General features: G+C 42.6%; 1 protein-coding gene across 2 annotated transcripts in view; it reads left to right on the forward strand.

Moving 5' to 3' along the window:
• The first annotated feature begins 7,942 nt into the window (after positions 1–7,942).
• Positions 7,943–25,918, forward strand: part of LOC126457513 (myosin heavy chain, fast skeletal muscle) — a 313,877-nt gene continuing 295,901 nt past the window's right edge. Inside the window, exon 1 of one of the 2 annotated variants that reach the window (XM_050093850.1) lies at positions 7,943–8,048. The gene's annotated coding sequence lies outside the window, so the exon portion shown is untranslated. The remainder of the gene's footprint in view (positions 8,049–25,918) is intronic. The other variant, XM_050093851.1, reaches the window with a different exon arrangement.

Consider the following 25,918-nt stretch of genomic DNA (forward strand, 5'->3'; position numbering starts at 1 on the left):
CTCTGACAGAATTACAATGTCATCGGCGAACCTCAAAGTTTTTATTTCTTCTCCATGAATTTTAATACCTACTCCGAATTTTTCTTTTGTTTCCTTTATTGCTTGCTCAATAAACAGATTGAACAACATCGGGGACAGGCTACAACCCTGTCTTACTCCCTTCCCAACTACTGCTTCCCTTTCATGTCCCTCGACTCTTATAACTGCCATCTGGTTTCTGTACAAATTGTAAATAGCCTTTCGCTCCCTGTATTTTACCCCTGCCACCTTTAGAATTTGAAAGAGAGTATTCCAGTCAACATTGTCAAAAGCTTTCTCTAAGTCTACAAATGCTAGAAACGTAGGTTTGCCTTTCCTTAATCTTTCTTCTAAGATAAGTCGTAAGGTCAGTATTGCCTCACGTGTTCCAGTGTTTCTACGGAATCCAAACTGATCTTCCCCGAGGTTGGCTTCTACTAGTTTTTCCATTCGTCTGTAAAGAATTCGTGTTAGTATTTTGCAGCTGTGACTTATTAAGCTGATAGTTCGGTAATTTTCACATCTGTCAACACCTGCTTTCTTTGGGATTGGAATTATTATATTCTTCTTGAAGTCTGAGGGTATTTCGCCTGTTTCATACATCTTGCTCACCAGATGGTAGAGTTTTGTCAGGACTGGCTCTCCCACGGCCGTCAGTAGTTCCAATGGAATATTGTCTACTCCGGGGGCCTTGTTTCGACTCAGGTCTTTCAGTGCTCTGTCAAACTCTTCACGCAGTATCATATCTCCCATTTCATCTTCATCTACATCCTCTTCCATTTCCATAATATTGTCCTCAAGTACATCGCCCTTGTATAGCCCCTCTATATACTCCTTCCACCTTTCTGCTTTCCCTTCTTTGCTTAGAACTGGGTTTCCATCTGAGCTCTTGATATTCATACAAGTCGTTCTCTTATCTCCAAAGGTCTCTTTAATTTTCCTGTAGGCGGTATCTATCTTACCCCTAGTAAGATAGGCCTCTACATCCTTACATTTGTCCTCTAGCCATCCCTGCTTAGCCATTTTGCACTTCCTGTCGATATCATTTTTGAGACGTTTGTATTCCTTTTTGCCTGTTTCACTTACTGCATTTTTATATTTTCTCCTTTCATCAATTAAATTCAATATTTCTTTGTTACCCAAGGATTTCTACTAGCCCTCATCTTTTTACCTACTTGATCCTCTGCTGCCTTCACTACTTCATCCCTCAAAGCTACCCATTCTTCTTCTACTGTATTTATTTCCCCCATTCCTGTCAATTGCTCCCTTATGCTCTCCCTGAATCTCTGTACAACCTCTGGTTCTTTTAGTTTATCCAGGTCCCATCTCCTTAAATTCCCACCTTTTTGCAGTTTCTTCAGTTTTAATCTACAGGTCATAACCAATAGATTGTGGTCAGAGTCCACATCTGCCCCTGGAAATGTCTTACAATTTAAAACCTTGTTCCTAAATCTCTGTCTTACCATTATATAATCTATCTGATACCTTTTAGTATCTCCCGGGTTCTTCCATGTATACAACCTTCTTTCATGATTCTTAAACCAAGTGTTAGTTATGATTATGTTGTGCTCTGTGCAGAATTCTACCAGGCGGCTTCCTCTTTCATTTCTGTCCCCCAATCCATATTCACCTACTATGTTTCCTTCTCTCCCTTTTCCTACACTCGAATTCCAGTCACCCATGACTATTAAATTTTCGTCTCCCTTCACAATCTGAATAATTTCTTTTATTTCATCATACATTTCTTCAATTTCTTCGTCATCTGCAGAGCTAGTTGGCATATAGACTTGTACTACTGTAGTAGGTGTGGGCTTCGTATCTATCTTGGCCACAATAATGCGTTCACTATGCTGTTTGTAGTAGCTTACCCGCATTCCTATTTTCCTATTCATTATTAAACCTACTCCTGCATTACCCCTATTTGATTTTGTGTTTATAACCCTGTAGTCACCTGACCAGAAGTCTTGTTCCTCCTGCCACCGAACTTCACTAATTCCCACTATATCTAACTTCAACCTATCCATTTCCCTTTTTAAATTTTCTAACCTACCTGCCCGATTAAGGGATCTGACATTCCACGCTCCGATCCGTAGAACGCCAGTTTTCTTTCTACTGATAACGACATCCTCTTGAGTAGTCCCCGCCCGGAGATCCGAATGGGGGACTATTTTACCTCCGGAATATTTTACCCAAGAGGACGCCATCATCATGTAATCATACAGTAAAGCTGCATGCCCTCGGGAAAAATTACAGCTGTAGTTTCCCCTTGCTTTCAGCCGTTCGCAGTACCAGCACAGCAAGGCCGTTTTGGTTATTGTTACAAGGCCAGATCAGTCAATCATCCAGACTGTTGCCCTTGCAAATACTGAAAAGGCTGCTGCCCCTCTTCAGGAACCACACGTTTGTCTGGCCTCTCAACAGATACCCCTCCGTTGTGGTTGCACCTACGGTACGGCTATCTGTATCGCTGAGGCACGCAAGCCTCCCCACCAACGGCAAGGTCCATGGTTCATGGGGGGGCTACGTGTCATAGAATGATTAATTTTGCGGGTACATTCAGTGGTATATATATGGATATAGTCTGTAAAATATCTTGCGAATAAAGTTAGCAGCATAGAAAATGTAAATTAAAGCGTCATGCTGGATACTGAAGCTTTACTGCGTGAGCAGAGAAAATGTAAGCGACAAATGTTTTGCCTTTCATCGTTTTGTGGTGAGAATCAACGAGAAAAAGTGTCGTAAAGGTTTGAAATTACGTATAAAGTTTGCTGTAAGTCATTAAGTGTTCTCATTCTCAAATACTGGATAATAACAGCCGGGTAATTCGCTCGTCGTGTGTGACTCTGCCGCAAGACACATTATATAGACAGATTCCAACAGTAATATTTGTCTTACTGTGTTAAACCTACTACATAAGATTATACCCCTTAATTAGTAGGTTATGACAACATTTTAAATTTTTAAATTAGGTCGCTAACTATATGGAAAATTGAAAATCAAATTTTGTTGCCTAGGAAGCCGCTAGATAGTCAATCTGCAATTGGGACGTGTACTACACTGAGGAGCCAAAGAAACTGGTATAGGCATGAGTATTCAAATACAGAGATATGTAATATGGCAGAATACGGCGCTGCGGTCAGCAACATCTATATAAGACAAAAAGTGTGTGGTGCAGTTGTTAGAGGATACTGCCGCTACGTGGTGTTATAGTCGGCAAAAGAGCGATGGGCCACGGCAACTCCGAGGTAGCGATTAAATGAGGATTTTCACGTACGACCATTTCACTAGTGTACCGTGAATACCAGCAGTCCGGTAAAACATCATATCTCCGACGTCGCTGCTGCCGGAAAAAGATCCTGCAAGAACGGGACCAACGATGACTCATGAGAATTGTTCAACGTGACAGAAGTGCAAACCTTCCTCATGTTGCTGCAGATTTCAATGCTGGGCCATCGACAAATGTCAGCGTGCGGGTCATTCAACAAAACAGCATCGATGTGAGCTTTCGGAGCCGAAGGCCTATTTGTGTACTTTTGATGACTGTACGACACGAAGCTTTACGCCTCGTCTCGGCCCGTCAACACCGACATTGGACTATTGATGACTGGAGTCATGTCGCCTGGTCGGACGAGTCTCGTTTCAGATTGTATCGAGCGGATGGACGTGTACGGGTGTGGAGACAACCTCATGAATCCATGGACCCTGCATGTCAGCAGGGGACTGTTCAAACTGGTGGAGGCTCTGTAATGGTTTGGGGCGTGTGGAGTTGGAGTGATATGGGACACCTGACACTTCCAGATACGACTGTGGCACGTGACACGTACGTAAGCGTCCTGTCTGATCACTTGCATCCATTCATGTCTATTGTGCATTCCGACGGACGTGGGCAATTCCGGCAGGACATTGCGACATCCCACACGTACAGAATTGTTACGGAGTGGCACCAGGAACACTCTTCTGAGTTTAAACGCTTCCACTGGTCACCAAACTCCCCAGACACGAACATTATTAAGCCTATCTGGGATGCCTTGCAATGTGCTGTTCAGAAGAGATCTCTATCCCCTCGTGCTCTTACGGATTTACGGATAACCCTGCAGGATTCATGCTGTCAGTTCCCTCCAGCACTACTTCAGACATTAGTCGAGTCCAAGCGATGTCGTGTTGCGCACTTCCGTGTGCTCGCGGGGGCCCTACACGATATTAGGCAAGTGTATCAGTTTCTTTGGCTCTTCAGTGTATGAACCACGCACCGGGTTAGTCGTTTGGTGGTACATATCTCTTTGGAAGAGAGAGTTTGCTTCGTGCAAAAGACAACGAATGGGTCCAAACCTTACTTTTAATCCCTAGTGGATCAATTTGGTGTTGAAAATGAAGACATCAGCAGACAGAAAGCGGAAATTTTAAATTCTGCATTTAAAAACGTATTTTCTCCAGAGGATACTACGGTACCAATTTTGGACTGCAGCACAGACCCACAAAGGAGAGTACCAGAATTAGCAATACCGGTATCTACAGGGTGTTACAAAAAGGTTTCGGCCAAACTTTCAGGAAACATTCCTCACACACAAAGAAAGAAAATATGTTATGTGGACATGTGTCCGGAAACGCTTACTTTCCATGTTAGAGCTCATTTTATTACTTCTCTTCAAATCACATTAATCATGGAATCGAAACACACAGCAACAGAACGTACCAGCGTGACTTCAAACACTTTGTTACAGGAAATGTTCAAAATGTCCTCCGTTAGCGAGGATACATGCATCCACCCTCCGTCGCATGGAATTCCTGATGCGCTGATGCAGCCCTGGAGAATGGCGTATTGTATCACAGCCGTCCACAATATGAGCACGAAGAGTCTACATTTGGTACCGGGGTTGCGTAGACAAGAGCTTTCAAATGCCCCCATAAATGAAAGTCAAGAGGGTTGAGGTCAGGAGAGCGTGGAGGCTATGGAATTGGTCCGCCTCTACCAATCCATCGGTCACCGAATCTGTTGTTCAGAAGCGTACGAACACTTCGACTGAAATGTGCAGGAGCTCCATCGTGCATGCACCACATGTTGTGTCGTACTTGTAAAGGAACATGTTCTAGCAGCACAGGTAGAGTATCCCGTATGAAATCATGATAACGTGCTCCATTGAACGTAGGTGGACGAAACTAAAATGAGCTCTAACATGGAAATTAAGCGTTTCCGGACACATGTCCACATAACATCTTCTCTTTATTTGTGTGTGAGGAATGTTTCCTGAAAGTTTGGCCGTACCTTTTTGTAACATCCTGTGTAAGGAAGGCTCTGACGAATTCCAACTATATTTTACATCGAATACCCTGTGAATTAGCTTCTTTCCTAGCTCATACGCTAGTATGCAAAACGTAAGAAGGAAATTAATTTTCACTTGAACTATTACTGCCAAGTACATAGCTCTTTGAAATTTGGACTGTACATAGAAAGAATTGATGGAGTCTAGTTAAGAAAGTAACTGAGAAAAGTACGCAATGAGATGAACAGAAATGAAATTTTTATACAAAGACAATAATATTTCACTGGTGTCAATGTGGTTAGGATGGCCCCTGGACATTACAAAGGGCGCGACATGGTTCTTAATGGGGTGTGTCATCACCATGGACAGCAGCGCATGCTCTGCATCGTGCTTCCATGCTGGCCACATGGTTGAGAACGAGTCCTTGTGACAGGGCGTTCCTTTCCTCCGCCAGTGCGGCTGCCAAGAGCTGGATGGCCGTTATTGCATTTGGACGTGCTGTAGTACTTCCTCCCAACGTATCCCGCACGAGCGCGATGGGATTTAAGTAGGAGGAACGGGCAGGCCAACTCGTTCGCCGACTGTCCTCTCGTTCAAGAGCTTCTTCTCTTGCGCTCTTGGATGCGGTCGCGTCCTGTCGTCGATAAAAATGAAGTCAGCGCCGAACGCACCTCTGACAAGACGGACTGGGGAAAGACCTGGAGAGTCATAATAACGTTGATCGGAGAGAGTGCCGTGTTCAGATTGAGGTCAGTACGCCGATACAACATTATCCTTCCCTACAGTATAACACCTGGGCCACCGAACGATCATGTTCGACAATGTTGCTGGGTGCATTAGGGATCTTACCATATCAGGGCACCTCCGGCATTCGATGTAGTAGACCTCATGCGAATAACAGATGCAGGCGAATAGGATAGGTAGATTCCGTCTTCCCAGGTTTCCGAAAGGGTTTCGACATCGTATCAAATCGTTGACTTCTACCCATGGTACCAGCGTTTTCTCAAATATGTGGCTGGCTCGAGGAATGTGTGGCTCGAACAAAGGGAAAGAACCGGACAATATCTGATACAACGTTTGTGGTCAAAATCTTGCGCACGTCACATCGTATGGACCTATTCTGTTGAAAGGATCCTGGGCAAATGCAGTGCAGCTATCAAGCGAGTCGCTTTCAAGACGCTAGTGCAACCAGTTCTAGAGTATTTACTGTTTCATTGTTAGGGAGATAGGCTCAAGAAGTGAAGAAAGCGTGACAACAGACATCTAACTGTTTCAAATAGGTCGTGGCAGATCGCTGTCCATTCTAAAGCGAGCCAGTAATGTTCGGGAAATAACCGTGGTAGTCGCTGGAAGAAAGACGGCGCAGTTCTCGTGAGAAGTTGTTGGGTAGTTTTAGAGAACCTGTGTTCTAAAAATACTGTACGTCCTTCATGCTGCCATCATCGTATATCACGTATAGGTATGATGGACATGAGATAAGAGAGATTAGGGCATGCGCAGAGGCATAAAGACATTTTCCCCTCATTTTATATGCGAATGGAATAGGAAAAAAATCGGTAATATTGGTTCTATGTATCCTCCACCAAGCAGTGTACAGCGGGCTACGTGATACAGAGGGAGTCCCAGGAGGAATGGTCAGTATTAAGGAATAAACACGAACGATCATTCGAAGGAGAAGTCAAGTAAACATGGGCTCTAAAATACAATCCTTAAGATCTATGAGCACTTGTTGAGTAAAATAGGGATGGAAAACACCGGTACCGGTATTTTAGTTCAGTGCTTTATTTGCCTCAAAAAGTTAAAAATGAGACACAACATACTTGCGACAACGTATAACGAGGAAAAATCCACAGTGTCCGCTGAAAATATAACCATAGTTTTACTGACATGCATAAACTTGGGATAATAACTGAATCCTTTGTTTTGTGGTTGCTTCAGAGGAAAAAATTTATACCATCCAAAAGTGACGATTCAGATAAGTCATTAATTTGTGACATTTCGTTCTCGTTGTTGCCACAAGCTTCTCTTACAACTTCGCCATCTTTGCCGGAGACAATGAGACGGATTTCTGTCACAGTCTCAACACCATATTGATCGAGATCTCATCCTCTTTCACCTTCATTAGAATTTTTCAATCTTTGTTCAGAGTTAGATTTATTACTACAATAATTGCAATAAAAACCGAGAATCGGTTATTTCAGAAATCAGTTATTTTGAGAGGTTTTAACAGATTAGAGACGAAAGAACCGCTTGACCGAAGATTGGTTGTTTCAGCTATAACCGCTATTCCTACAGCAGAAGAGATGTGTTGCAGAGTAGCGAAGATGAAGAAGTGCTCATAGCTCTTAAGGTGTGCATTTTAGAACCCACTTTTACTAGACTATTTTGCTTCGAATTATCGTTCCTGTCTATTCCCGAACACTGACCAATCTGTACATGCAAATGTAGACATAGATCTGCTTCGATCGGGCTGTTTGCGATATCGCCGTATTAAAAGAGCATTTTGCTCAACGCCTGTAGCTTTTCCTGCTGTCGAGGGTTGAGGGAGACGATGCTCCATCTACAAAAACGCGCCCCGTAAGGACGCAGGGTGAGCGTTGACAGAGCGCTCTGGTGGCGTACGTCGGAAGCGGCGGAACGACGGCAGCGGCGGCGGCGGCGGCGACCAGGGCCGAGGCAGACGTCTGTCGGCGGCCGGCGAAGGCGGGTGGAGCTCAGCAGCCGACACTCCCACGGTTCCGAGTTGGAGACCCCGCGACGGCACGCCAGGTAGGTGCGCGCGCGGCCTGCCGCCTAGCTCCGCCCCCCCTCACAGCACACGCCGGAGCCTCCCGACTGCCAAACACGCACTATCCTACCACTGTAGAGCTGATGTTCTTGCAACTATTCAATAAGAACAACGACTTAGGCCCCATGAACTCAAGCTACTTGACATTAACATTCGGAGTGTGTTCGCCGCAGGAGCCTCTTAGTACGGTTGGGACCGGTAAAAATACCACAGCATGTGGTAGCTGTATACTGTCATTAACGACTGTCGAGATTTACAATGAAATGGAAACACCTAAACTGAAATGGTCCGTCTGTAGTAGTTTCATGCATGGCAACACTAGCACATCACCAATAATAAAATAAGACAGGAGCTACGATATTTCGGGTGTACAAAATAAAGACATTGTAAATTATATTGGCCATGTAGACTGCCTATATTTCTAATGTTATGAGCAGTTTCAGTTTCATCAAATCATCTTCGAATACAAAGTGTCATCTACTAGAGTAATCTATCAATTTCTATAGGAAGTGTCTAAGTATGCGTCAGTGTAGCGTGTTGGAAGCGGAATGTCGACTACAAGAGTAACCCGCCAATTTCTATGAGCAGTATGTGTGCAAAGACGTAGCCGACAAAATAAGATCTGAAGATGGTTCGATTGAAATAAAATGGGCAGTAATATTAGAAATATATGCAATCTAGGCGGACGCTACAAGTTTTTGCACAAGTACTGGTTGGCGTTTCCTCCACAAAACAAAAAAATATGTTAAATTTTGTAAAAAAAAGTTTCATTATGGTGTATCTCTGATGTATGTAACAACCTAACCGTATCCAACCGACGAACAATCTGAGGGGATCAAGACCCGTTGAGATTCAAGGTTCTGGACAGCAAGAGTCTCATTATTGTGTCCGAACTGAAGGAAGGAGGGCTACATAACTAAGATTTCACCCCTTCCTGAGTGTCACTTTCTTGCTTTCCTGCGGATTTAGGTATAAAATAATTTGAATAATGAACTGACCATTCAGAACCATTCAGCAAAATCTGTATCTACAGTCAGGCAGTATATTACCCATGGTTTGCACGAGACAGTCGTCCATGGTATGGAAACTATAGACTTGGTGTCGAATATTTTCGGGAATTTTACGGATTTAAAAGCCTGTGTGTATTTCTGAGTTTGACAGAAAACGGGGAACAGCAGTAGGAACACGTAGTAATTTATTCTGGATTACTCCCATCTTCTAGAAGCTGGTGTTTGCAACTAACAACCAAATTTCAGACTCGTGATATTGGAAAAATAAATACTTCGTGAGGATTTTCAGTTTAATCTAGAAGTTGAGTGTATTTCCTTTAATCAGTGGACAGATTTGGTATTGTACCGGGTTCCTTTGTTCCAGATGTATTCGTTATGTTTTCCTAATGTTGACTCTGAAACCTTGTATTTTGTAAAAGTTAGTTGACTTGTAAGCACCTCATTATCAGACGAGACAACACGCTCGAGTGCTTGGGTTAAGACCTTTGGAATGAGTTGCAGTCAAAGGAACAGCTGAAAAATTAAGGAGATATCGTATCGTGCCTCTTGCTGCTGGTTGCACTAGTAGTTGGGACAAAGAATTAGGAGCTATGCAAAAGGACAACGGCTCGACTAGATAGCGGACACACTTTATTTGTGGAAAAGAGCAAACATGTGCATATTCGTAACACAAACTTAATTTAATCTATTAATTTATTCTTCTGCTACAAATACAAAGCGGCTGCGCTAGACCAGAGTTTTTGATGTTTTTTAAATGATGTACAATTCAAACTATACACCTGTTTGGCCCATCTCTTATCACACGTGAGTATTATAAGACAATGCGGAAATCAGTATCTATTGTCTATCAGTGACGTTCTCAGATACACGAACATTATATTCAACCAGGAGTTCCATTTTGTTATTTATACAGTGTAACGGTTTTCCTAGCTTTTAGTGTTTAATATAGGAAGTTGTTGATACTACATTAAGTAAATTGAAAAATTAATTTTTTTCGATGTTAGTAAACCCGAGAAGCTGATCAGAATTTTTTTCTATACTTCTAATTCCGAACTAGTAACACCTCAGGGATTTCTGTTATCCTTCAAGTACATTATTGCGCTTTTTGACAATGCATTGATAAATATTACCGCACTGGAAACATTTTTTCCTGCTTTTTTCCCTTTTCAAAACATAATACCGAGCTGTGTGGCTTTGTGTTCGGGAGACTGGATTCGCTAGGGGGATGCAGCGTTCAAATCTCTGTGCACGTTTAAGTTTTCTGTTGTTTCCCTACACTGATCAGTGCAAAAGTCGTGAGAGCTGCTTTGAAAACAACGGGGTGAATTTCCGTCCCTATCCTTGTATTAGAACATACTAGCATACTGCACAATTTTTTTTGTTTTTCTTTAATCTAATTTGTATATTATTCTCAAACTACAATGTCTGCTAAACTTTGCACGCTAATTAAAGCCGCCAGAAGCGTGGAACTTTTCAGATTTTATTTCTGACCAAAAAGCGATTCCGGTCGCTGGAGCCGGCAGTATTTGTTAATCTTGCCCTTTGACTCCTTGTGGTGATACTTCCACAGAAACTCGCTTCTCGTAACAGATATTTCCCTAGAAGTACATTACGAATGTAATTTAACGAAATTTTCAAAAACACTGAAAAAACGTAGTTTTTTTTAATTTCTGACCGAGAAGTCAAATATCAGTTTTCGTAGACGTAGCTTTAAAAATGTTTTAGTAGTACCCCTTTAATAATGATTTATTTTCAAAAAACAATTTCTCCCATTATTTTATCCTCTTAGTAGTTAAATTTCCAAAAATGCTGATTTAGGTTTTCCGTGATTTCCTTAAATCGCTCCAGGCAAATGCCGGGTTGGTTCCTTTGAAAGGGCACGGCCGATTTCCTTACCCTTCCTTCCCTAATCCTATAAGACCGATGACTTCGCTGTCTGGTCTCCTCCCCCAAATAACCCAACCCCCCAAAAATGCTGAAGCAGATATTGTTTTATTTTTAACCGAGAAGCCAAATACCAATTTTCGTAGTTCTAGCTTCAAAATTGCCTGAATAGCGACACATTTTCAAAAAACTGTCCATCCCGTACTTCACCCTCTTAGAGGCGTAATTTCGAACAATCCCTTCTTAAACGATGCCTATAATATAAGATAAACATCCCTCCAAATTTTAAGTTTCTGTCCTTACCGGTTTGGGCTGGGCGATGATGTGTCAGTGTATCAGTCGAGCTCTATTTAAGCCCCTTAGGGATTGAATTCCCAAAAACACTGAAAGACGTAATTTTTTGTTTCTATCCGAGAAGCTAGAATCCAATTTTCATAGATGTAGTTTTAAAAAAGCTTTAATAGTACTTTAACAATAATTTATTTTTTTAAAAATTCACCCACTATTTCACCCCCATAGGGGTTAAATTTCCAAAAATGACTGAGAAATCAAATACCAGTTTTTGTAGTTCTAGCTTCAAAATTGCCTTAATAGCGACATACTTTCAAAAAACTTTTTACCCTTTTTCGCCCCCTCAGGGATGGAATTTCGAAATATTCCGTCTTAAACGGTGCCTTTGGTATAACATCAACACCATTTCCAAATTTAAAGTTTCTGTCCTCAGCTGTTTCGCCTGGGCGATGATGAGTATGCCAGCCAGGACATTTTCTTTTATATTTAGATGTCCTCTGTCTTTAATTATTTCTTCCTAGACGGACGTTAAATTTTAATCTTTCTTATTCCCTCGTCACCTGAAACAGGTTTTACTTAACCACAAAATTGGTTCGTTTCTCAAAGATCTCTTCTTCAGCTTGTGCATCTAACACGAAAACGTTGGAAAAGTGACGAAGAATAACACTTCTACAGTACGTAAGTATTCGTTTGGAAACCAAATTGTACCATTTCAGAGGAGCTGCAGACAACTGATTACCCTTGTTGTGTATTCCTGAGAAAATAGCCAGTAACCAGAAGTCCACTAAGTGATAAAGCCTCCAGCACACTCATGCGAGCTGAATAATATACAAAAGCCAAGAATATTTCTCGATACGGTAACTTATTTTGATAGTGAAGCAGATCTGGGTGTAATATAGCTTTCTATAGAGAACATTGCAAACGGGAAGTCATTTCAGATTGCAACAGGATGTGCAAAGGAAAAGAACCTAGCCTTTAGCGAGAATTCGTGCTTGTATTCTCGTGAGCAGATTTAGGAAGAATATGGGAACATGTAACACAATTCGAACTTCGCACTTTCGTACCGTGATCAGTGCGTCGCCTCCGAGATGCATCATTCTGTCGTGAAGAACTTACCTGAGGTGGTGCAGAGCGGAAGGAGCGGCAGTGAGGTCATAAAGAGAGAGTGTAATTTATCGTTATAGTGTGATATTTGATACAGAGAGCTGGTGAGACAGCGTTTCAAGGCAGTCTGTAACAGGTAGGGAGGAGACATAGCACTGACCTTCCTGTTCAGACGATGTCCTTCCGGCGTGAAATTGTTGAAGACGCTGAATTATTCCCCTTCAGACAGATGCTTCTTATTTAACGATGAACTAAATCTGCAAACAATCGCTCTAAATGGATAAAATATTTTGAGAAAGGGGTACTTCCCATATGGATCATGCAGAAATAGACCTTCAAAAGTCTGTGAGTTTGTCTCAAAAAAGCGAAATTAATGTTTTATCGTGGAATAGAAGTGAAAAGTAAGTGCAAAACAAAACATAACAAAGCTGAGCATATTCACTTGATGCACAGCCTATCTTTTAGAGTGGCAGAATGAAATTACTCAACGATTGATTGCACCATAACCCCACAAACTAGTTTTCGTGGCTTGATAGTGCATAGCCAGCAATATCTTGTTGGTGGGAAAAATTTGTTTCCATATTTCACTAGCAATGGGAATATGGGACTACAGATGGCGATGTACAGTTTCTGCTCCCCAGAAAGTGTCACACTGTCCCGCGATGAGTTCCACGTCTCCGCACAGTTTGCACTTGGAATGAACCTGCAGCATAGTGATGCCTGTACTCGTGCCTCGAAGGAGGACGTCGAGCTCTGAGGTCCCGTTACGCCTAGTCAGTCAGTTTTCGTGATCCCTGGATCATATTCGTGATATCTTGGTATGATGTGGAATGTGACAGCTGATGTACAAAAATAGCACACGCTCACGGTGGGTATGTGTACTTGTTGACCATTAAAACCAGAGGTTTGTACTTCTGTTGGTACTTCTAATCTACATTTAAACCGATTAACTGTGATCAAGTCATACATCTAAAAATACATACGTATTGCAAAAAAAGTATGTATGTATGTGTTTATATTCCACATCTCCTTCTTAATCACTAGACCGATTTCAACCCAACTTGCTCCACATATTCCTTACTGCCAGGCAACAATTGCTGGACGAAGCCGAAGGGTGGGGGGAGGGGGGAGAGGGGTAAGAATTATTTTCTGGATATAAAACAGCGCCATCATTAGTGATGTTTAAATTGATTACTTCTTTGGTATTAACTCTATTCACAATATATTTCTCAGACAGTATCCATTTATGCCGCTGAATTTACCTATGCAATATATCAGTGTATGACACATTGTTCAAGAGATATGATGTCATAAAAACTGAGATGTGTGAAAAAATGCCCGATCATGCTGAAGTTTAATAAAGATTTATTCTTTACTACTGAGACACTCCTACAGTCGAGAAAACTTAAGGAAACCCCTGTCAGCTGGCAGCGCTTTTGACAGCTTTCAACCGCGAAGCGCAAACGGCCGTTTGCAGGGTGTTACAAAAAGGTACGGCCAAACTTTCAGGAAACATTCCTCACACACAAATAAAGAAAAGATGTTATGTGGACATGTGTCCGGAAACGCTTAATTTCCATGTTAGAGCTCATTTTAGTTTCGTCAGTATCTACTGTACTACCTCGATTCACCGCCATGATTTCATACGGGATACTCTACCTGTGCTGCTAGAACATGTTCCTTTACCAGTTCGACACAACATGTGGTTCATTCACGATGGAGCTCCTGCACATTTCAGTCGAAAGGTTCGTACGCTTCTCAACAACAGATTCGGTGACCGATGGATTGATAGAGGCGGACCAATTCCATGGCCTCCACGCTCTCCTGACCTCAACCCTCTTGACTTTCATTTATGGGGGCATTTGAAAGCTCTTGTCTACGCAACCCCGCTACCAAATGTAGAGACTCTTCGTTTTCATATTGTGGACGGCTGTGATACAATACGCCATTCTCCAGGGCTGCATCAGCGCATCAGGGATTCCATGCGACGGAGGGTGGATGCATGTATCCTCGCTAACGGAGGACATTTTGAACATTTCCTGTAACAAAGTGTTTGAAGTCACGCTGGTACGTTCTGTTGCTGTGTGTTTCGATTCCATGATTAATGTGATTTGAAGAGAAGTAATAAAATGAGCTCTAACATGGAAAGTAAGAGTTTCCGGACACATGTCCACATAACATATTTTCTTTCTTTGTGTGTGAGGAATGTTTCCTGAAAGTTTGGCCGTACCTTTTTGTAACACCCTGTATACAGCTATGAAGAGGCGTTGCCATGGACACGTTTACAAACTCGAGTTGTACACACGAGAAACAGCTGTGCATATGATACAGAAACTGTCCGGGATCACATCTAGTTTAATGCATAATTTCAAAGGTGTTTCCACGAATACACGAAGATGAAATTTTTTCGATATTACACTGCAAATACATTTCATTTTTTTCTCGTTTCTAGTAGAAATATGCCAAATGAATACGCGGGCAATGCCAACTTTGTCGGCTAGTCTTATATAATGTTCAAAAATACAATGCACAACAAAATTAAAGGATAACTTATCGAAACCTCGTATGTGCCTCCAAGTGCGACGTATGCTTGAAATTTGGTTCAAAGGTGGCTACCACCTTCGTCTGTAACGGTACAAGAGAATGGCGGTCTGCGACGTTACCCTCGTGCTCGGCGACTCTTCAGACAGCAAGGTGTCGACACATACTCAAAAGTTCCAGTCACATCGGCATCAAATATCACCACAATTCTGTCCAACTACTTAATGGATGTGCCACACTATGGGAAGGTCGTCATACGCTCTCTTAACCATATTTAGCCCCTTCTTGTGACGGCTCTGCAATGGAAGTCACAACGGCGGCACTAGCATTGAAATCATGCCGAGTTTTTATGTATGGCCGAGGAGAACATTTCGGACACACCGCCGCTCATAATCGACATGAGAATCCCTCAGGAGGTGGCTTAAAAGACATCAATGAAACAACCCCTTCGCATGGGGCGTTGATTCCTGCCATTTTGCATCCCCCGGACGATTCAACCTTACTCAAAGGACATTGTGAGGTTACAACCCCATTGAACATGATCTGACCCTAGAACCGCAATTTTTAGTATGATGTATAGCCTCGAACCACTAGAGGTTGTTCAAAACGATTCGACCAACTTTGAATATGATCCGAAGAAGTAAAGGATGTTTATGCTTTTTCAGCCCCTGTTTCGCACACTCGTGTGGCGTAATGATGGAGGACCTCAACTTTGACACCTTTGTTGAGAATGTTAATGATGTACCTGTCGAAGACTTCGACACCTATTCAGCTGCGTGGTGCCTCGCTGCTGCTCTAGTGCCTGAGAGCAGACAACCTGTGCGGAACCCCTTAGGTCGAGTTGTCTGCCGCCAGGCGCTACAGCAGCAACGGAAAACCTCTCCGCTGAATGGTTGTACATTCCGCACAGACACATTTTTAAAGTGCTCAAACAAATTTGCACGGGTGGCACCGAGGGTGTTGCCAAATTGGAGGGGGGGGGGGATCTTAGAAGGACCTTTTTCCGATTTATTCATGTACACGTCAATGTTGCACTCCTCTGTTGTCACACCACAGGAGGACTGTGAAAGGAAATCACCCTTGTTGCTTCGGATCACGTTCAAATTTCGTCGAATGGTTCTGAATAGTCTCTTCTGGTTCCACGCTGTACACCAAAGCAGCAACTGCGGTTGCTCTACAGTCCAAATGGGTGCGACAACGTTCACTGCGGTTGTAGCCCATGATATCCTTGTAGAAGGGTTAAATTCTCCAGCGTCGAGTCAAGGCCCCAAGTGGAAGGGCAATTTCATTCACGCCGTTTTTGCCACCTCCTTACAACTTTTCGTGTCGATTCGGAGCGGCATTGTGTCTGTAACGTTTTCCGCGGCCACCCATAAGAAAACCGCTTGATTTGAATGCTGGGTGTCGCGGTTCTGCTCTCCATAGCAGGTGCGTGATAAGAAGTGGTGAAATGTGGGTAAGAGTGAGAGTGACGACATTCCAAGGTGGCGTCAGACAGAATTCTGGTGACATTTTGTGCCAGTGTGACTTCATCAACCCATCTTACACTTCACATGAACTGTGGGCTCTGGCCATTTTTTTTTTTTTTTCGCGTATGTAGACACCTTGCTGTCTGAAGCGTCGCCAAGACCGAGGATGACGTCGCAGCGCACCACGCTTTTGCACCATCACAAAGGAAGATTGTAGGCAATTTTAAGCCAATTTTGAAACTTACGCGTCGCAGTGGGAGATAATTGCGGGGTTTCGAAAAAAAATGATCCTTCAGTTTTCTTGCGCAGTATAGTTATACATAATTTCCATACATTCCTTTTTCTTTAATCGGACATCTTGTGAGAGTTTGTTAATATTTTAAGTTGTCTCATTGTTATTTTCAGTTAAAGTAGTTTTCGAACCCCCCAAATTGTTAAATATTCTTTTTATCTGTAGATTAACTTAATATTTACTAAAACCAGAGCTTTGCAACTCCGATCTTTTAAGGTAAATATAACGCACATTATTTGAAAAGTATCTTGTTACTGGAGAAGCCGCGCGGGATTAACGGAGCGGTCTTGGGCGCTGCACTCATGGGCTGTGCGGCTGGTCCCGGCGGAGGTTCGAATCCTCCCTCGGGCATGGGTGGGTGTGTTTGTCCTTAGGATAATTTAGGTTAAGTAGTGTGTAAGCTTAGGGACTGATGACCTTAGCAGTTAAGTCCCATAAGATTTCACACACATTTGAACATTTTTGTTACTGGAGACCTTCTGGATAACGAATAACAAGCGTATTTTAAATGCATAAATATACGCATAATTGATGTAAAATTCTGCTCATTGGTATTCCTTGACAGCATGGCTGGCGCAGACGACTCTTTGCCGCCTTTGGCTGCTTTGCCGGTCAAGACTCCAAGTACTTCTTCACCTCTCTTAGAACGGCACGGAGACCAGGCGGAATACCTCACGTAAACAATAAAACAGGGCTTTTCCCCCAAATAAATCTTCTTACATATTAATTAAAACTTTATATTCCGAACGATTATTCTGGGTAGCAAAAAATGTATATAATTCTACTAATAAAGCTTGTTCATTTATATTTAAAATTAGCACTAGATTTCATTTCCACTCAAGGCAATTATTATTTCCAAACTTTGGGTACAAAATATCAGGAAAATCTCGTACCCTCACAAACTCTTTCCCAAGACGATTCTTTCTGAACATTGTTTTTAGCACAGGAATTAGAAACAAAACCGCATTCTCAGCGCAGTTCTGCAGAGAGCACTGTGTCTCTGCTGATGAACGAGCGGCGTGGTGTGTGTGCTCCGTTCAGCCTGTCAGTAGGTCTCCAAGGGTTGCTTCCAGCTTAGACAGTGCACACGCTGTCACTTTACGGCAAGAAGGTATGTCAGACGAGGAAGTTCCCCGTCGAATTGGTTTATGCCGCAGCGATTCGATTAGAACATTCAACCGCGTTGTGAGGTATGAAATACTGAAAATCTGTAATACACGTAATCATAGTCCATAGTAGGCTGTAATGTGTTTTTTATTTAATCATGCGATGTCGCCCCACGGTAGCTGAGTGGTCAGCGCGACAGAATCTCAATCCTAAGGGCCCGCGTTCGATTCCCGGCAGGGTCGGTGATTTTCACCGTTCAGGAACTGGGTGTTATGTTGTCCTAATCATCGTCATTTCATCCCCATCGACGAGCAAGTCGCCGGGGTGGCGTCAAATCGAAAGACCTACATTCGGCGAACGGTCTACCCAACGCGAGATCCTAGTCACACGACATTTATTATTATCGTGCAAGTAGCTAATTTCGACTACTTGCCATTGCCAAGCATCTGTAAAACCAGCATGGAAAGGCACTACATTGTCTGCATGCGTCGCCATCTATAAATAACGCTTTACACACCTCACATTAAGATAAAACATTACTGCACAATTTCTTACGACCGCATGGTAATTCGTCCCAATTAGATGTGGTTGTAAGAAATTTATGCAGTAATGTTTTACCTCAGTGTGAGATGTGTAACGTGTTACTTATACATGGCGACGTATGCAGACAACGTAGTGTCTCTACATGTTGGTTTTGCAGGTATTTGACAATGACAAGTAGTCGAAATAAGCTAATGGCACGATTAAATAAAAATCACATTACAGCCTACTACGGAAAATGTTTACCTTGATTAAACATCCAGAGAGTGTCGATCCCCACAAACACAAAATTTTGTTGAAGATCTGAGTCGTAGTAGACTCCCCCGGTGAACACCACCATCTGGTGACCGTTACCTACACATTAAGGCTCTTAGCACTCCGTGGTGCAACGAAACTTCACGAAGATGTGCGCTTTCGAAAATGTTGCCTTACCTTGGTTATTATTTTGTTTTTATTTGACGTTTTAGTTAATTTTCAGTTTCGTAAGTCTTATTTTTTGATTCACAGCTCCCCTAAATCTAAGCCCAAACACGTTCGCGGATATGTAGGTGGTATTTTCAGTAGTTAGTATCCAGTAATTACTCTATGAAACAGAGGACCAAGAAATGTTTCCGCATAGGATTTTAACTTCCATTCACCTATCCCTATCTTCAACAATACAGGCTCAACAATACACTCTAAAAGCACTTGGGATAGTCCATACAAGTAGGACACGCGGTCCACAAAGTAGTGTCCACTGCAAAGCTTGCTCTCAATTATGCACCATAGAAAATAATACAAGCAAGAGGCATGTACGAGGTGCAAACCTTCTGGTTGGTCCAGACGGCTCCTGTTGCACGGTTTTGCGTGACTGTTCCTTCAAGGTCTTCTGCTGCTCAGAATTCTACATTTTCTTCACTCGCCAGATATTACAAAAACGTACACAAAGTATAAAAATGGGATGATAAAAATGAATTTGCGTGTAAGAAGTGAGGAATCTATGTCTAACGTTCAACATGTCTTTTTTTAACTTACAAGATCATACATCGAAAGCCGCTACAGAAATCATCTTTTGCAGTTGCGTGTATGCGCCACAGCTCTTTGGTGGTCAGATATGGAAACAATGAAATTTAACTTCAAGTACTATCTTACTTCTCAGAATAATAATAATACATTAGCTGATTTAATTGCTATCGAATATCCTGTGAAATTTGGTCAAATCCAGATTCGTCATTGCTGTGTTGTGACACTGGCCGTAATAGGAAAGCCGTCCGGTGTGGCCGTGCGGTTCTAGGTGCTTCAGTCTGGAACCGCGTGACCGCTACGTCGCAGGTTCGAATCCTGCCTCGGGCATGGATGTGTGTGATGTCCTTAGGTTAGTTAGGTTTAAGTAGTTCTAAGTTCTAGGGGACTGATGACCTTAGAATTTAAGTCCCATAGTGCTCAGAGCCATTTTTTTCGTAATGGGAAATCAGGGAGTCCATCCGAACATGCTGAATTCTTTTGAGGAGGGTGAGCTTGTCATTGAAGCCTAGACCTATGTTATAGCGACAGCTTATCACAGACACTACCATAGATCTGGACTACGTATGCGCACCTAGAGTGTAACAGAAAACTTCCATCTTCCTCTCTCTCTCTCTCTCTCTCTCTCTCTCTCTCTCTCTCTCTCTCTCTCTTATAAAGTGTGAGGTCATTTTCACAAGTCAAACATGTCCAGTTGTGTCCAGTTGACTAATGAAGTCAGTAAATAGTCTACTGGTCGTTACTGCAATCTGAATGTCTTCAAATTACGGTCCAATAATAAATTTTTCCTTTTGAATTCATCTTTTGAAAGCAGAAACCAGAGATACCGGAGAAGACTAAGATACTTCTTGATGCAACGGTGTGGTAGGTCACGTTTGTTTAGCGTGGTCATAAGGGGCATCAAAAAGAATTCGTGACAGGGTTGAGCATTTGTTGGTTGTGTGAACGCAGAGTGCTATTTTCGACGGAGAATTGTCGAAAGAAGCAGTACTAACTTGCGGTGCGCCCCAGAGTTGCATGTTAGGGGCCTTGCTGTTCATATTGTAAGTTAATGATCTGACAGACAATACTAACAGTAACAATATTAACAGTAACATCAGTTATCGATAATGAAGTTCTTTGTGCAAGGAAGTTGCGCAAATATGCAGTCAGACCTTGATAAGATGGTTCAAATGGCTCTGAACACTATGGGACTTAACATCTGAGGTGATCAGACCCCTAAAACGTAGAACAAGTTAAACCTAACTAACCTAAGGACATCACACACATCCATGCCCGAGGCAGGATTCAAACCTACGACAATAGCGGTCGTGCGGTTCCAGACTGAAGCGCCTAGAACAGCTCGGCCACAGCGGCCGGCCTTTGATAAGATTTCAAAGTGGTGCAATTTGGCAACATGCTTTAAATGTACGAAATGTAAAATTGTGTACCTCATAAACCGCACGAAAATCAGTCAATGCCTGCAAATGATCTTTGGGATTCCACTGTTCACTGTGTTTTGATTTCTGACAAATCGAAATGAGTTCGTAAAACGCCGAAAATCGGACATCCTGTGTACGAGGACCAACGTGGTACAACTGTAGGACGGCACATGTGCACTAATAAGGTCACAAATCGCAACTGGAGATGCTTCACAAATAAAAAGAAGTGAAACGCGTATGTCACAATACAAACATTTCATTTAGTTGCAGTAGACGAACCATATGTCCAACCCTATAGAACAACTAAGCAATGATAGAAAACATAAAGAAATGACGATCATACGAATGTCTGGGTGTAACAATTTCGTTTGATATGAAATGGAATGATCGCATAAGAACAATTATAGGTACGACACGTGGCAGACTTGGGGTTAATGGGAAGATACTGGAAAACTACAACCTGTCTACAAAGGAGACAGCTGAAAAAACACTTGTGCGTGCCACGCTAGAATGTTGTGTGTGGCACATCTATCAAATATAATTAAAAGAATATGGTCACATTATTTTGACCAAATGGAGAGGGTGACAAGATACTGCGAAACATCAACTGATAAACGCTTGGGATTCAGTCAAAAGCCTACTTACAACGTTTCGAGAACCAGCAGTATATTACAGTCCCCTATGTATCGTTCCCGTAAGGGTAGCGGACACGAGACGAGAGCAATTACAGGTTGCACAAAGGCGTTTCAATAGTCTACAATCCGTCGCTGCCTACGCAATTGGAGCGGAAAGGAATCCTATCACGTGGTACAACGGTAAATGCCTTCTGAACCTCACGGTATGCATGTAAATGTAGAAGTACATTTAAGCGAGAACGTCTACACTCTTCACGATCTGGGACTTCCTTTCTGGAGCTAACCTGAAACTGCGAATATGCTAGTCTCCAGTACGTTTACTAGTGACTGGCGGATACCAAGGACAACGAATTCTCGTCGGCCGACTAAAGCACAGCGTATGAGAACGGTAACTTTTGTTGCTTATGGCAGCCTGAGCAGGGGGCCCTCCGTGAGGTGCCATTCGCGGTTTTTTTTTTCGTTCAGGATACAGGCCGGAACAGCTTAACACAGCTGGGTAGATAACACAAACACACTCTCGCGCAGTTGCACGATCATATCTGAACATAAATTTTTTCATCAGGGTGCTAGAGGAAGTCTCCTGTGTGGTTCTCGAGCACAGCAGTTATGTAGTAATGTGCCCGTTAAGTGTGACAGTACTACCCGTGACGTAGACGGCCTTGGCTGTTGCCCTATAGCTGAAGAATCTAGCGGTTCCCCATTGTCTGCCTCATCAATAGCTCGTTCGCATGCATTCCACCACGTCCAGTGAAGGTCTGTTCAACCGTGTCATTATTATTTCTCCAGGTACAGTGGAATGTAGGTCACAAAGACAATCAAGACTATAAAGAGACACAGAATCTAAAGCGCTTCCACAGACTGCTGATGATCGTCAAGTATGCTTATTGTTGCGACCAACTAGGTTAAGATCCGTGCCGAGCAGTCAGGGAGTGATATTTACATCAAATTAACTAGTGGCGTCTTGAAATAGGAGAAACTCAGCCTACTGAAACGAAGCGTCCCAAAGGGATATTTTACAAACATTTTCCACAGAACCAATAGTATGGACCTTAGCAACTCGGATGTTCCCACCGTTTTCGACGACAGCAAGAAACGTGCGTACAGTCTGCACTGGGTGTGATTGGTACCATAAACCGGAAGTTTTTGTTAAAAGAGAAATAATGTCCCACAATCTTATAGTTGGTAGTACTAGTCAAAACCAAAAATAAATAAATAACAAAAAATTTCAGCTGTTAAAAAGTTGTCAAGGTATGGACAATTTTAATTATGATGAGAACAATCAATACCCAATGTTGTGATTGCCTTCCTTATGGCGTTTGTGGCTCATTTCTTTTTGGCTGTGCGGCACTTTAGTCTTCTGGTTGTGTCGCCAGATGTCACAAAACAGTCTCAAAACAGTCTCCTACTTCTACGCCTCGTACGAGACAATACGTAACATATTCTTTCAATGACGGGTGGATTGTACGGGGAGAACCACTAGCACAGCCTTTCCGAACAGCTGACCTTAAGCCTAAGATTTCTGCCTCTGGGGCCAGTGGTATATTCCACGACCATCGACAAATTGTACACGTTATAGGAGCGCGTGTCCCTTGCCGGTGAACAAATGTGAGTGCACCACGTACGTTCGCTCGTGTGATTCTTTGAGGAAGAGAGCTGAATGATTTTTCATAGTGATTAATAACTTCGATGAGTATTTCCTGTAGTGATAGTAAGCAGGCAGCTTGCATACTATAGAATGGCCGATATCTCAACAGGAATAGCCAATATCTCAACAATTATTTTATTTCTTTTAAATTATCTAAAAGAGCGAATGCTGTACAAGTTATCTAATGCATAGAACGGCATAGACTGAAAAATCATGAACAACTGTAAAGAAAGTGTTCTATTCTCTACACATACCTCGAACTGTGTCAAAAAGTGGAATGGCTATGTGATGCCCTGAAACTCTTACTAGAAACTAACCTCGCACTGTAGTCCAAACAAATGTTTAGCACAACAGACCCTGTATCGTCTGAAACTCGTGGTCCAGTTCAGCGGTGAACTTAACCTTTTTAACTGAAAGAAAAAACAATTACTGTTGTTACTTGTAGTGTGACTAGCGTAATATTTTGCTAACACGTGAGGTTGTAAGTATCAAGTCTATGGAGAGGAAATGCAGCAAATTTCTTACTTGGTTTGAACATAATAATAAAGAAACTTCTCTGAATACTTTTATAATCAAAAAACAAATAGCAAAAGGATCCAACGTTCTTAAAATGCTTGGCCAGTGGCTGAAGGCTCACAAATGCGTGTGCACGTGATACTTACAACATAATGTGTTCAAGGTGATGAAAAATTGAGATTAAGCAAACATATGAACTATGTGGGAAAGAAAGACGAGCAAAAAGAACATTTGTATTATCGATCAACCAGATCGTAAATTCTGATACGAATACATGGCATGCCATCACTAACTATCCACTTACGAGGGTTGGAACTTCAACAGTGGCAACTATTTGATCACAACTGATACAAAAGAGTTACATGTTTGCACCTGTTACTGTCCTTCAAAGTAGTCACCAGCGTTGTGTAGAAACCGTTGCCAGCGATGTGGAAGGCATAGTATACCGTTAGAAAAGCCTGTTCTATTGATGGTGCGAATGGAGCGGTCTAAAGTTATGGTGATTCTCGTATACGACTGTGATGGTGTTATCCTAACGCATTACGTTCTTCCACGACAGACCGTCAATGTCCAGTATTACTGTTCGTTTTTGGAGCATCACCTGCGACCAGCTTTGCGAAAGAAGCGGCGACACTTTCTGCGCAACCCACCCATCACTTTGCACGACAATGCGCGGGCGCATTCAGCGCAAACTGTGGCTGCTCTGTTCGGTCGATGGGACTGGGAAGTACTGTATCATCCACCATACTCCCCGGACTTAAGTCCCTGTGACTTTGATTTGATTCCGCAGATGAAGGAACCACTTCGTGGCATTCGCTTCAGAACTGTTCCAGAAATTCGACAGGCAGCAGACCGCTCCATTCGCACCATCAACAGAACAGGCTCTGCTAACGGTATACTATGCCTTCCACATTGCCAGCAATTGGTTGTACACAACGCTGGTGACTACTTTGAAGGACAGTAACAGTTACAAACATGTAACTCTTTTGTATCGTTTGTGAATAAATAGTTGCCACTATTTATGTTCCAAACGCAACGGCGTTGCCGCAGTGGGTACATCGGTTCCCGTCAGATCACCATCCGGGCCGCCATGTTTTATTGCCATTTTTCGGGGTGCACTCAGCCTCGTGATGCCAATTGAGGAGCTACTCGACCGAATAGTAGCAGCTCCGGTCAAAGAAAACCATCTTAACGACCGGGAGAGCGGTGTGCTGACCACACGCCCCTCCTATCCGCATCCTCCACTGAGGATGACACGGCAGTCGGATGGTCCCGATGGCCCACTTGTGGTCTGATGACGGAGTGCCTCTGCCTCATTTAAGTTCCAACCATCGTATCTAAGCTGGGAATTTTATCAGATTGTCAAGTTATTTTCTGGTAGTGGTTAACAAAAGATAACAGCATACATGAAAAGTTATGGCGCCGTCAAACACAGAAATCCTCGCCTTCTTGCACAAGAATTTGGCTGAAGGCTGTTTTGCAAAGAGCTTAATGATACTGAGAATCTTTTTACAAATTCAAATACATGCGACGCAGCCGACAGCGCCTAGACAACGAACACATCCTCCTCCTTCGGACGCCGAATCTAAAGCACCCGTCATTTACAAAGTATTTACCTGCCACTGAGTCAGAGAAAGCTAAAGACACGTCTCGACCATCTTAATTGGGCGAAGTGAAGTCGAACGCGCACGGCCCAGTCCCAAACATCTTCCAGATTCATGTGTGGCGGTGGTGCAGGACATGTCTCTGCATTTTGGAGACATTGTTTGCTAGAGCAGTAAAAGCAGCGATATATGCAGGATGTTTCAAAATTACATCGACAATCCTGTAGGGGATATACAAGGTGTCTTGGGGAGCAAAATGAGGATAGGAACCTGTACCTGGAAACGTCACCCAACAACGCTATAGAGCGTCGAAGTTGTAGGTGCCATTGCCTGTGTGTGGATTTATATATAGGGTGATTCGGTGATGATGTTACAAATTTTCGTTGATGAAGGAGAAGGGTAAGTGTTTCAATGTGAGATAAGAAACCCTCGTTCGTAAACGAACGAGTCGAAAATTATAAGTGAAAATCGTTCTGATACCTCTGACAGTGGAACACATGCAACAGTACTGTTGTTGCTAAGACTGAAGGGTAGGCGACCCTCATAGGTGGTAGTAAGGACCAAAACAAGAACAAATGTCCAGTAAATACGGGCTCTACAACCTGAAGAGCTATTAGCAGTTGTTCAGTAGAAGAGTTGTATTTTCACAGTAGCTAAGATGAACAAACTTTCGTAGCTCTTAACGTATGCATTTTAGAGTTCATATTTACTGCACATTCTTTTTCTTTTTTGGGTTCATACTAAAACCTTGAAAGTTACTTACAATAAAATCTTAGCAACAACAGTACTT

This window comes from Schistocerca serialis, chromosome 2 (assembly GCF_023864345.2).
Source record: "Schistocerca serialis cubense isolate TAMUIC-IGC-003099 chromosome 2, iqSchSeri2.2, whole genome shotgun sequence".
NCBI lineage: Eukaryota > Metazoa > Arthropoda > Insecta > Orthoptera > Acrididae > Schistocerca > Schistocerca serialis.